At 36.5% G+C, this 14985-nt stretch overlaps 1 protein-coding gene across 1 annotated transcript in view; it reads right to left on the bottom strand.

Annotated features, from left to right (window-relative positions):
* Nucleotides 1–14985, bottom strand: part of LOC106136244 (cytochrome P450 6B5) — a 425135-nt gene that overhangs the window by 98093 nt on the left and 312057 nt on the right. The gene's annotated exons all lie outside the window — the stretch shown is intronic.

The following is a 14985-nucleotide window of genomic DNA, read 5'->3' as shown; positions in this document are numbered from 1 at the left end:
GTTGAGTTTAGGAGACGCAAATGTATCGAGTTACAGCACAACAAAAATCTTCACGCTAACAATTTTCAGTCTTACTTAGGTTTCAATACGGTTGGGTTTTGAATGGAAAAGTTATATAAATGTGTTTTGGTTCGGTACCTTCTTGAAAACCAGGTATATTTTATATTCAAATACAGTCTTTTCGAATAATATTGTTTTTTTTTTATAACAATATTGCATTTGGATAAATACTTAAATTATGGAACGTAGTCTAAGTCTCATTTAAGAGCATCATCCGTTGCTCTGGCGTTAGTTCCGGATGCGTTCTCAGGTTAAGGTCTGTGAGCCTACAATTATGGTTCGGGCAAGTCAGGTTTAACACGAAGCGATTTCCGTTTGTCCTTTCAGACAAACCTTAAACCCCATGCTTTGTGCGATGCATTCATTCATATAATAACGTCTATATCCCTTGCGGGGTAGACAGAGCCAATAGTCTTGAAAAGACTGAATGGCCACGTTCAGCTATTTGACTTAACGATAGAATTGAGGCTCAAATAGGGACAGGTTGCTAGCCCATCGCCTAAAAAAATCCCTAGTACTTAGTCGCCTTTTACGTCATCCATGGGAAAGAGATGGAGTGGTCCTATTCTTTTTTGTATTGGTGCCGGGAACCACACAGAACTTCTTCACATTTTTGTTTTACTTTTTTTTTATTCGTACAACTTAAGCATTCGACCATATACGCTTTCTCTCTCATGAAATTATAAAATGGATAAATTAGGGTACCATTCATCCAGTGGTTGTGCTATGATTTATGAAGAATGCACGCAATATCTATGCACGCACGTGAGAAAAACCACGACAAATCCTTGTTAGTAATATTACCCATAGAAACATGACCTTATGTTTGCCATAGGGTCAAAGAGAATAAATACAATTTTATGTCCATTTTATTGTGAACAGGATTGCAGACATCGATGCAAACTGCGTGGATAAACTTAATTATAGATCCAAAATAACTAGATGTGTCATCGTATTCATAATATTTTATAAGGGCTCACTGGGCGTTTGCACAATAAAGTAGCTAATTAAAATATATAATATATATGTATGCGTACATACATACATTAAATCACGCCTCTTTCCTGGAGGGCTAGACAGAGACTACCTCTTTCCACTTGCCACGATCTCTGCATACTTCCTTCGCTTCATCCACATTCATAACTCACTTCATGCAAGCTCGGCGGTTTCGGGTACATTATATATGTATACCGGACCTTTTTTTATAGTTCAGTTCAGACGGGTGGAAATATCCTTCATAAGAGGATATCATACATACCGAAATAATGGCTTAATGTCGCCTAGAAAAAGACGCCAGCGTCGCTTCAATCGACCAATGCAGTCGGAAAGAGTAAACTGCACAGCTTGTGTGTATATTAATGTCGCAGTCAAGGGGTTAAATCTGCTATTAGATTGAATGACTAGCTCGTTCATTAAATTACGATATGCAAATAAACATACATACATACCTATAGTCACGTCTATATACCCTGTGGGGTAGACAGTCAACAGTTTTAAAAATACTGATAGGCCATGTTAAGCTGTGTGGCTTAATGATAGAACATAGATTCAAATAGCGACAGGTAGCTAACCCATCGCCTAAAAAGAATCACAAGTTTATAAGTCTATCCCTAAGTCGCCTTTTACGACATCGATGGGAAAGAGATGGAGTGGTCCAATACTTTTTTGTATTGGTGCCGGGAACCACACGGCACAATTCAAATGGAAGTCTGGGAAAAACGTTGATTGGACAAACATCACTAGTTAGCGAATTACATAGCCTTTTGAACAAGATGGAGTCATAGGCGGTAATAAATCAACAGAATTCAAATACTGACAGGTTTCTTCAGGCGATAGACATATTGCCTAAAACAAGAATATCAAGTTAACTAGCATTATAATAAATAAAATCTCCATGAAAAATAAATAAATATTTTAAAAAAATATTCAAAAAGAGAATAATATCAGCCACTTCTAGTACCGTCTATTCCAAGTCGTATGGCTGTTAAACCAAGTTTACACCATAGCATAAATCACAGGACAAACCAAATAGCGTATAAAAGTGTACACCTCTGGGGGTCAATGGCCTAGAGGTCATATCGTAAAGGTCAAGTTCACTCTCGATTTTATTTTAGATAAAATTTACAATATTACTCGAGTGTCGCCGATGTAATTTCAAATTTATTGTCTGTAATATTTTATTGCTAACAAGCTCTTGTCCGCGAATTCATAAGCGTTGAAGATTAATCGTAGTACCTACTTCATTGAATATATTGTTGTATATCATATCAAAATGATAAATACATATAGTCACGTCTATATACCTAGACAGAGCCAAAAGTGTTGAAAAGACTGAAAGGCCACGTTCAGCTGTTTGGCTTAATGATAGTATTGAGATTCAAAGAGTGACAGGTTGCTAGCCCATCGCCTAAAAAGAATCTCATGTTTATAAGCCTATCCCTTAGTCGTCTTTTACGACATCCATGGGAAAGAGATGGAGTGGTCCTATTTTTTTTGTATTGGTGCCGGGAACCATACGGCAAATTCACTGATACTGATGTATCAGTAACATATACATCAGTATCAGTGAAAAAGCATATATTTTGCACGAAGCTTTACGTGCTTGTCAGTGAAACATTACCATTTTTCATTGACACTGACGGATTAGTTACTGAACGGCACGTGCCGACACTGTTATGTGCAGATAGGCATTCGTGCTTCTGTGAAACCTTTGGATTTTTGCTATTGTGCCGTAGAGATGACCTTTGACCTTTGGCAACGCGCCTATATTTATTTTCTTTTCAAACGGCATTATAAACTCCAGTCGTAAAATTTTCTCTAATAACCAATAGGTCCCTTCGCATCTCACAAAACCAAATAAATCCAATAATAGGCAATCAATGTCGCCCTAATGAAAAGGCACGCCATATTTTAATAACAATAAAGTTTATGGATCGTTAGGAATTTATAGTTACAGCCCATTTTATTTGAAACGATAAAAGTACCTAACACGGTGTCGCGTGGTTTAGTTCGGTTTTATTTATATGTATTGTGTATTACCAATTGTCTATTAGCTCATGAATTTAGGGATATTTAGATGATGTTCTAGCAACCTGGCAATTTCTCTTGAATCACTGCCATTATTTAAACATCCTGGTAAAGGTGACCTTTGACTATTGGCTATCTCTACCACGCAAGTTAATATTAATGTATACTATTAATATATACGGGACAAATTACACTGAATGAGTTAGCCTCGAAGTAAGTTCTAGACTTATGTAACGAGATACTAACTCAACGATACTATATTTCATAATTAATACTTACATAGATAAACATCCAAGACCCAGGATAATCAGAAAAAGTTATTTTCTCATCATTGCCCTAGCCGGGATTCGAACCCAGGACCTCCGATGTTACAGACAAGCGTACTACCGCTGCGCCACAGTGGCCGGCAAATGATTAAAACTTGTAAAAATTATATAATTACCAAAAGGAGGATTGATGTTCGAAAATAATTTTATCATCACAATTTGTAAGTGCTGTTATCCCTTATTCACCTCCTACAACATCTCCATAAAGTGATTTTTTGGTTCTATCACACATAGCAACAAGCAATTACATTCAACCTAAGTTTATTCGTAACAGCACAATAATAATAGAACCAATATAACATAAATCAAACGCATTAATGATATATTACAAATACGCCTGCGTAGAAAATTAACATGTCAACGTTTTATTAATAGGCATTAATAATTAAGATGTACGTCTTACTGAGAATTAGAGATGGGCTAAGTAACCCAATACCGAATAACTAAGTTCACTAATAGTGCCAAAAACGAGTTCATTATTTTCTTCCTCCTGGCTTTAGTCCCGGTTGCATCCTCACCGCTCTGGAGAGGAGCCCGGGGTATAAGACGGTTTATAAGTCTCGGCTATAATTGACGTATTAAACCTAATGACGACTTGATTACATATTACCGAATATTAAATAATACTTAGTGGTTCAGACCAAATTTATTTTGTGGATTCAAATGGCGCTTATATGTATAGCCTGATAGTCTTTTCGTGCCATACAAAAACTAACCTTCTGCGCAGGTGCATCGACGTAACACAAACATACATACATATGATCACGTCTATATCCCTCGCGGGGTAGACAGAGCCAGCAGTCTAATAGGCCACGTTCAGCTGCTTGGCTTGATGATAGAATTGAGATTCAAATAGCGACAGGTCGCTAGCCCATCGCCTAAAAGAGAATCCCGAGTTTATAACCCTTTCCCTTAGTCGCCTTTTACGATATCCATGAAAATGCGATGGAGTGGTCCTTTTCTTGTTTTATAAGTGTCGGGAACCACGCGGCATTTGTAATGTAATCCTACTAATATTATAAATGCGAAAGTTTGTGAGTATATCAGGATGTCAGTATGGATGTTTGTTACTCTTTCACGCAAAAACTACTGAACCGATTACGATGAAACTTGGTATGTAGGTAGCTGAAGACCCAGAATAACATACAGGCTACTTTTTAAGCCGAAGTTCCCGCGGGGTTGATAGTGTTTCCATGCGGACGAAGTCGCGGGCGGCCTCTAGTGTAACTTATAAAAGTGATACTCGGCCCATCACTAAAAGAACCCACGTGGGCGTTATTTGTGAGTGCAAATGATAGGTTGGGATTGCCGCAGGTAGAACATAGCTACAGCTACTGTACGGCTTTGGTAACGGAAATCAGATTTCGTAACTAGTTTTTGCCTCGGGCTTCTCACTTGTCGGAATTCCCGAAAGTTTAGCCAAAAAATTGTATTTTTTATTATGAAGCAAAAAATGTTTCATTTGTTATAGAGTCATCCATTTTCAATGAGTTTTTTAAAACTACACGTTTTCGAAAAAACGTGATCAAAACTCGACTACTATGAACTCTACCCACTCCTTCATAAATAAAGACGAAATTTAGTGTAAAATGGCAAAAAAAAACCAAAGTAAATTTCTTACAAAAATAGCTTAACTAATTTATTACTAAAACTCAACACGAAAACGCCATAATTCTTTATAAAATCTAAACACCCTATCCGAAGGGAGATTTATTAATAGGGTAGGTTTTGTTGGCAATTATCGTCATTCTCATATTTCCACATTAAACCCGACGCGATGTTGGTATAATCCTTGAATAATCGTAGATTTTTGGGACGATTGCTATCCGAATTATCACGTACCTACCCTTCGTTTAAACGCTTTGAGTTAGAAGCTGAAGCGGTGAGAAATAACATTTTCAATTATTATTACATACATACACTAGCTGTCCCGGCAAACGTTGTTTTGCCATATAAATCACTTTAAAGTAATTTCTAGTTAAAAAAAATGATATGAAAAATAGATGTTAGCCGATTCTCAGACCTACTGAATATGCATGCAAAATTTGGTTAAAATCGGTAAAGCCGTTTCGGAGGAGTATGGAGACAAACATTGTGACACGAGAATTTTATATATAAGAGATATAATCACGTCTATATCCCTTGCGGGGTAGACAGAGCCAACAGTTTTGAAAATACTGATAGGTCACGATCAGCTGTAGCTTACTGATAGAATTGAGGTTCATATAAAGTGACAGGTTGTAAGCCCGTCGCCTAAAAGAAGAAGTTCGAAGAAGAGTTTATAAGCCTATTCCTTAGTCGACTTTTACGACATCCATGGAGTAGTCCTATTCTTTTTCTATTAGTGCCGGGAACCACACGGCAATTATAAATCAAATAGTATCAAACTCGCTTCCAGTTTATGACTTGTGTTCGCTAAACAAATCATGATAAATCTGTTTTTGTAAATCGTTGGTAATCTATACAAGCTTAATACAAGTTAATAAGTCTTCCCTGTTTTACAGCAATAGCATTTTGTTACAGCACTTTTGGGTCAATTTTGGGTATAATTAATCAAATAAAGACTTTGTTTTTGGTTTATTGTTATGTCTCTTAATTTGTACTAGCTGATGTGCACAACTTCGTTCGCGTGGCTGAACGACTTGTGTTAAGGTCTCATTTCTACATACATACATACATAAAATCACGCCTTTTTCCCGGAGGGGTAGGCAGAGACTACCTCTTTCCACTTGCCACGATCTCTGCATACTTCCTTCGCTACATCCACATTCATAACTCTCTTCATACAAGCTCGGCGGTTTCGGGTACTTTTGACCTAACCCTTTACCAGGACGTCCTTAATTTGATCAAGATATAGGTCTTCCCACTCCGACCTTTCCCTCCACACTCTCCTTGTATATCTGCTTAGTCAACCTGCTTTCATTCATCCTCTCCACATGACCGAACCATCTATCATCTCATTTCTATATCACTACATAGTATAAAACAAAGTCGCTTTCTCTGTCCATTGTATGCTTAAATCTTTAAAATTACGCATTGAATTTTGATGCGGTTTTTTCATTAGATAGAGTGATTCAAGAGAAAGGTTAATATGTATAATAACATCCATTAAATAGTGAAGAAATACTGTTATTTTTGAGGTTTCTAATGTGATGTCGTTAATTATCATATTTTTTCCGCTTGCATTGCAAACACAGGCTGAACCCTACGAGATTTATCAAAATAATGTACTAATAATTTGCACACATTGAAAAGATCTAAGTACAGAAAACTCCGCGATGGTATATGTCTATCTCTCATCGATATCCCGCAATATTTTTTTTTGTCATTTACATTTTACGCCAAATAATGGCAAATTTTGATGCGATTTTAACTAGCTTAAATACATTGTTGATTTAATATAGATTTTTTACTGTAGTGTTGCTAGCCCATCACCTACAAGAAGAATCACAAGTTTATATTAGAAATGCCCTTAGTTACCTCTTACGACGTCTATGGTAAAGATATGGAATAGACCTATTCAAAATCCTAAAAAATAGTATTGTGTATCACGTTAATATCTCTTGCGGGGAAGATAGAGCGAGCTGCTAATTCAGTGTTTTTAAGACTTAAAAACACTGAAAGATTGCATTAAGCTATATGGCTCAATGATGGAATCGTGATTGAAATAGTGATAAGTTGCTTTTATTAAAACAAAATATTTTTTAAACCACAACTTCATTATAATTTATAATAATTTTACGAGTAGTTTATGAGTATAATAAACCAGACCTAACAGGTATTTGTGCGCAAGTATGGTGGAGCTTACTCTCAATTATGTCACAAAAGCCTTCACACGTTCGTTTATGAAGTAAAACTCGGGGCATGTGTTAGGAATTTTGCAGAAATTCAATAAAGCGCATGGTACGCTTTTCCTACATTGTTTGGTAAGGTCTGGGTGGGGTCTCACTGATGGCAGAAAAAAAACAACATTTAAAAAAAAAGCTATTTAGATATTTGCATAATTATTTTAATCTTATGTGGGATTAGGAAATTAAATCATGTCATTACAAGTAGACAGAGACAACAATGACGTAAAGACTGGAAAGCCAAGTTAAGCTGTATGGCCCAATGTTGGAATTGAGATTCGAATAGTGACAGGTTGCTACGAGTAACCCATCGTCTGAAAATGCAATACCTAATTTATAAGAAAAAAAAAAGGAATTTATTTATGTGACGCAGAATGATCATTATGCCTTGACCATTTTGGTCTCGGGAAACGTCAGGTCAAGAGTGCGCTACTGTGACGTCGTGCAGCTGCGGTCTCCTCTGCATCCCTCTTTACCGCTCGGGGATCCTTCTTAAGCACGCGCGCACCCTGGATTCTCGCCTTTGGTCTGATCCAACGCTTACTAAGTCAATAGCTCGCTATAGTCTGATGGTAATTTGCTGGATCTCGTGTGTATAGTTAAACCTACGACCTTTATTATAAAACAAGACAAGGTTGTAATTATATAGTCAAGGTTGTAGTTATTCAATGATTTTTTCTTTTTAATTACATCTCATCACTCTTACCTGCGACGTTTTACCTAAACGAAACGCTGACACTAATATGCGTATTTCGCCTCTCCTCACCTCTGCATCAGACTTAGTAGTCCAACAGACACTTCAAAACAATTTTTTTTTATTTCAAATTTCATATGAAAACCAATTATAGAGCCAAAACAAGGGACTTTTATAATTCGGCGAGGATAACCGTATGGTAAGTAGCGCCAAAGGTAATCTTGGGAGAGGCCACACATATAGGGATGTTATTAATTCTGCGACTCTTACTGTGGTACCGCACCCCTTTGGCTATTTTAATTAACTGCGATACTGGAATTTTCTTTGTTAACCAATGGAAAAAGTGACGCCTGCGTAGGATTAATTGACAAATGCAGTATTAATTTTTTGTAATGGACGGGTAAATATATAGTATTAGGTATAGTATAAAGAGATGGAGTGATCCTATTCTTTTTTCTATTGGTGCCGGGAACCACACGGCACATACAAATACACACATTTTTTAAATTAACTCTTACTATATAAAAAACATATGCAACAGACATGAATTTTTCACATGTCGTTAAAACGTTTTAAGAACGTTTCCTCCGCCATTAAAACAACAAGCAAACAGACGTTTTGGCAAGATGGATGGCGTAAGTGCGAGCAAGGAAAACTACTTGCTGGAAACGGAAGTAGGAAATTGCATCTTCCGGAGATTTGTTTTATTTTTAAATACTTACATATGGTCACGTCTATATCCATTGCGAGGTAGACAGAGCCAACAGGCTTGAAAAGACTGATAGGCAACGCTCAGCTATTTGGCTTAATGATAGAATTGAGATTCAAATAGTGATAGGTTGCTAGCCCATCGCGTAGAAAAGAATTCCAAGTTTGTAAGCCTATAATGTGCCGGGTGGTTCCCAACACTTTATTTGGACTACTCCATCTCTTTCCCATGGATAGCGTTAAAAGTTTTATTGGTAGTGGTATGTGTGTTTGTTTGTAACGCGATAACTGAAGATCTTTTCTTTTTTGGTTCAATTGGTTCAATTTTTATTTGTCAATAGAAGTTCGTGGAGCACCAAAGTCGGTCAAGTAGTTGGAATATGATTTTTATAATGTTTTTCTGTCTGTCTGTATATTTGTACTCGCATCATGCAAAAACTTTTTCCGATTTCAATTCGATTTTCACAAATGTTAAACTTGGTTCAACTTATAAACTGATATGCAAAAAATTATCTCTCTCCTTTCTAAGACTCACCTTTTCTGTATAAAGTTCTCGTTGCTGATTCAGTGAACAACGAAGTCGCGGGCAATATGTAGTCAAAAATAAACATCTTTCATTCAAAGTCTAATTGGCGTTTAATCCTCTCAATAAAATACCTTTTAAAATATAAAGATTTTCTTCAAGTAAAATCAACACCATAAAAGATAGACTTTAATCCTTTTACACGTAGGTAGTGATGTGTTGAACGCCTCAATGTATTTATCGATATTCTGTTAACTTATGGTACAAGTTGAAAGCGTTATCTCACTTCTTACTTAAAATACACTTCGTTCCCGTGGGAATCTCTTCAAGGAAGTAGCCTATCCTTAAGGAGTTTTCTGTATCTGTGCCAAATATCTTAAGAATCTAACCAGTATTTTGAATTTATTCGTTACAACAAAAATAAACATGTCTTTTACCATTTCTCTATTGGTGCCGTGTTGTTCCCGGCGCAAAAAGAATAGGACCACACCATCTCTTTCCCAAGGATGTTGTTAAAGGCGACTAAGGGATATGCTTATAAACTTGGGATTCTTCTATTAGGCGACGGGCTAGCAACCTGTCTTTGTAATGAATCCCAATTCTGTCATTAAGCCAAAGGTGAACGTGGCCTTGCAGATGTTTTTCATGACTGTTAGCTCTGTCAACCCCACAAGGAATACAGACGTGATAACATGTAAGTACTTATGTATGAATTTATACACTTGAAAGTAGTCGCGGGTAAGAGCATGTGATAAATATTTTATCTTTGCGCCACACTCTCAAAGAACGTGCTCTGATTGGTTGTGGAGGGAACTTAAGCTGGGTCCGGCGACGGGATAAGTCTTCAGCTCGGATCAGACGATTGAAATGTTGGCTTCGTCCATTGTGCACCTGTATTGTTGACGTTTGCTTTGTTTATTTAGAAATTAAATAAGAGCGAACGTTATATATTTCGAGTTCGTTTTGAACTTCATATATACAATCACGTCTGTATGAAGTTCAATTTAGTTTCAAGTTTAATTCCTTGTGGTTTCGAAAGTGCCAACTGTCTTGGAATGACTGAAAGGCCACGTTCATCTGTATTGCTCAATTCGAGATTCAAATAGTGATAGGTTGCTAGCACATCGCCAAAAAGAAGAAACCAAAATTAATAAGCATTTTCCTTAGTCGCCGGTTACGAAATCCATGGGAGAATATATGGAGCCATATGGCAGTTTACTTTTGAACTTCAATATAGTTATAGATGGAATTAATAAAATTATGCACAGATATCGTTATAATTGCGTTGTGTTTTGACTAGCCTCCGGAAATATTTGAGTATTAAAAATTTTAAGATTTGTTTATTTAATAAGAACACGTGAAATTTAGAAATATAAGAAAATATATTTTGTTCTACCTATTCGAGCATGTGGTATTTCTAATAAAGTCTTTGTTGTTACCATCCGAAACCTGATATAAAATAATTAAAAAACACACGTACCTAATCGATAAAAGCACATCACTATTACATGAACAGAAGCCAAGTGTAGTCAACGCGAAGGCTATCAGCGACGAACTTAACAGGGATCCCGTAAAATTATGACTTTAAGGCCACCTGCTAGCTTATGACAAGAGGGATAAGCCACAAAATATAGCGGTCTGCTGCGACTACCAGCGGATTAGGGGGGTAACACCAAATTATTGTATTCGGCTTATTATGTCTGACCATAATGAGAGTGTAGGTTTTTCTACGGTTTAAGAGTACTGAGCTTGGCAGTTTAATATTAAACTTTATTAAGGCCATTTTGTTTTAGTGTAGTGTTTAATCCGTTAAGGGCGTTCACACATTTATTTTACACACCGCTAAATATAAATGTATACTAATATTATAAAGCTGAATAGTTTTTTGGTTTGTTTGAACGCGCTAATCTCAGGAACTACTTACTGGTTCGAGCTGAAAATTTCTTTTTGCGTTGAATAGACCATTTATCGAGAAAGGCTTTATATATTACGCTATACAACATCACGCTGCAACTATAAGGAGCAAAGAAATAATGGAATATGTGAAAAAAAACGGGGAAAATTATTCATCCTTGAGAACTTCAATGATGCCCAAAATAACTATTCCCCGCGGACGAAGCCGCGGGCACAGCTAGTTCATAGTAAAATTTACAATTTGGTGGAATATGCCCGTAGCTTCGTTCCAGTGGGAAATTCGGAAAGACTTCACCTTTCAGATGACTAAATACATCAACAATTTAAAAAAGGTTAATAAACGAAGATACAAAATATTTGTTAAAGACGACACCACGTGTATCACCATACAATCGGTCAATTTCATACATTACCTTTATATAATTTTTGCCTATGAGAATGTTAGCTAAAATTACATTGCATTGGAAAGGCAAAATGGAACTTACTGGTAACCCTAGCTTGAACTTAACATGCATATTCCATGCGACTGTTAACCGGCTTTGTTTGTCCTTAGCATTCTAACCTCAAGTCCTTAGTTCACATTGTTCGAGTCACCAAATTAAATTGTGAAAAAATCTATATATTTTCACCGCAAAAGGAAAACAAAATACCTATTTGATTTTTATCTTAATTCCAACCAATACCAAAAAAAGTTGTTTTCTTGTTACTTTTTTTTTGAAGAGGACGTCACTTAATATTTTCGCGTACCGCTAAAACATCGCAATAAAACCAACAATCCATGAATTTTTGCATATATGGAGTTCGGAAAAGTAAAAGTGAATAAATATTAGTCCTGCTGCATTCAAATTAAAGATAACGAATTAAATATAAATAATAATTTCCTTGTCATAATAAAATACTTAAATGAATATATACAGGACAAATTATGAAGATTGAGTTAGCCTCGAAGTAAGTTCGAAACTTGTGTTACGAGATACTAACTCAACGATACTATATTTTATAATAAATACTTATATAGATAAACATCCAAGACCCAGGACAATCAGAAAAAGTTCTTTTCTCATCATGCCTTGACCGGGATTCGAACCCGGGACCTCCGGTGTCACAGACAAGCGTACTACCGCTGAGCCACAGAGGCCGTCTTACAAGATTCTAATTCAACAGTACTATGTTTATAATTAATACTTATATAGCTAAATAGCCAAGACCCAGGCCAGAGAAAGTTCGATTATCATCGTGCCCTGGCCGGGACCTCCGGTGTTACCAGAGGTCCTGGGTTCGAATCCCGCAGACAAGACAAACAAATCAGACAAGCTCACTCAGACAAACTCACTACCGCTGTGCCACAAGCATCCCGTCACTTATATTAATTCCAGAAATATAGTCCCTCCTAAATGTAATTTTCATATTTTTTTGCGATCATTGGCTTTGCCAGAAATAATGGTGCAATAAAATGGTTTGAGCGGACGATGATCATACTTTAAAATAGTTACTTAACACTTGTATTTCTGTTAGTATTATATTATATTGTTGCTAAAAACACAGTGACTTGCCGCTTTTTACTGAATTATCTAGTTCCTTTATTGTTTGCCGGTTGACTGGAAGAGATCTCTTCATGGGATAAGTCCGCCATTGCAAGTGATTTGTTTCTTTTATAACTATGTACTATTTTCTTGTCACTGTGTAAATTTCTATGCAATAAAGATACGAGTATTAGAAACAAACAAACAAATTTGTTACGAATAGTACAAGTATTTGAACTCGCACAATGTGAAACTCGTCTAATACAGTAGCGTTTACGGTAATGGCGTCGCATTGGACACTGAGTGGCGACATTTGTCAGCGGCGTGCTGAATTAATGGTTATTGACGGAATTGAACTATTTTGTTACGGTCACATTAGCGGTTAGGGCCGTTCTGAATATTTCGAATGCAATTTGCCGAAGATTGATGGCGTTGGTACTAAATAAAGAGCGTGCTTTGTTTGTCTTTTATATTGTTTTTATAAAAAAACGATAAGGGAATGTTTTGATTAGTATTATTTTTTAATATAATAAATTTCTATATTTTAATGCCGTGTGGTTCCCGGCATCAATTCAAAATAGAATAGAACCACTCCCATGGATGTAGTAAAAGATTACTAAGGGATAGGCTTATAAACTTGCGATTCTTTTTAGGCGATGGGCTAGCAACCTTAGTTACCTTTTACGACATCCATGGGAAAGAGATGGAGTGGTCCTGTTCTTTTTTGTATTGGTGCCGGGAACCACACAGCATGATAGAAGCTCTATTTTAAAAGACCGCCACTTGGCACATTTTGATAATTATTGGGTTTATTCCAACGTCTGTAACTAGTGCCACCCTAGTTCGTTATATGGCAATTGGCAAACCATTCATACGAATGCTCATGAATATCGCATGTGCCAAATTGCCTGCGGCGTTTTGATTTGTCCATCAATAATGTACCACCATCATTGGTCGCTTCAAAGCATTTTGTGTGCTTTTAGTAATCCCCGTTTGGGTCGCAATGGTTTTCATAAAACGAAATGGCCATATTATTTAGGAAACTCAGCTTACGAGTATCAAATCAATGCCAGATTTATTGGTTCGGTAGCGTGCTACGCGCGAAAAACCTTGCCTGTTTTACGTGGACTGTTAATAAAAATCACAGTCACATTTTTTCGCAGATTTTCATTTCAGTATTTGAATATTTTTATTTTAATGAATCGAAATAAGCTCATTTACTTGTGTGGTCATCACTAAAAAAAAAACCAATGAAACAATTCAAGTGTATCCTCACAGCAAGACCAGCTAGGAATTTATTCTTTTAAATAATTTAAAAGTCCGTAAGCCACGATAAAAGGAAGAATACAAATTGGCAAAAACAATGTTTATCCGCGCAAAGCGACGGGCACAAAGGCAGTGAACACACACACATAGTGAAACTTGAAAATCTGTTGTCTTTGTGCGAACACAAGCTCACTTTTTATGTTAACAGTGTGTTACGTCGATTTTAGAGAGTACTGTTACTTTGAAAACGGAGCCGTTTTTAATTTTCCGTTATAATGTAACAGCTTTTGTTGCCAATCTCCTGTTTGGTTTCCTTCCACCCGAAGGTTGACTGGAAGAGATTGCATTAGCGATTAGCCTTTGTACCATCTCTGTCTGTTTTATATGATAGGCGATGGGCTAGCAACCTGTCACTATATGAATCTTAATTCTATCATTAAGCCAAACAGCTGAATGTGGTGTCTTTTCAAGACTGTTGGCTCTGTCTACCCCGCAAGGGATATAGATGAGATTATATGTATGTATGTTGTATGTTTTACTCTTATGGTGCAATGAAGAGTTTTATCTATCTAGTTATTTCCATTTTAAACTAAACGGCCTCTGTGGCGCAGCAGGAATGTGAATCCCGGCCAGGGCATGATGAGAAACGAATTTTCTCTGATTCTTCCTGAGTCTTAGATGTTTATATAATTTTTAATCGTTGAGTTTGTATCTCGTAACACAAGCCTCAAGCTTATTTCGAAGCTAACTCAATCTGTGTTACATATACTAAGAATAACCGAAACTGACGAGCTCATGAGAAGAGAGTTATGAATTTGGTTGAAGTGAAGGTACTAGTTACCTACGTGTATGTCATCCAATTTGAGTCCGCGTCAACACAGACCCACACTTCGGCCATTTTCTCAAAATTCAAAACTTTACGAATTGAAAAATCACTTAAAACTTACATAAACTTATTATCCGATAAAATCAAAATCTCTCAAGACACGATTTTTCAATCGGCCCTCCTGATTCGCTTTCATTTTGAATGTCCGTGTGAAGAGACAGATGGTCGGCGTCTGAAACTCTTTTATAAGAAACGAATAAGCTCTTTGAA

Source organism: Amyelois transitella, chromosome 18 (genome assembly GCF_032362555.1).
Source record: "Amyelois transitella isolate CPQ chromosome 18, ilAmyTran1.1, whole genome shotgun sequence".
In the NCBI taxonomy this organism is placed as follows: Eukaryota; Metazoa; Arthropoda; class Insecta; order Lepidoptera; family Pyralidae; genus Amyelois; species Amyelois transitella.
Note: the sequence above shows the minus strand (reverse complement) of the source record. Positions and strands in the feature narration are given on the sequence as shown.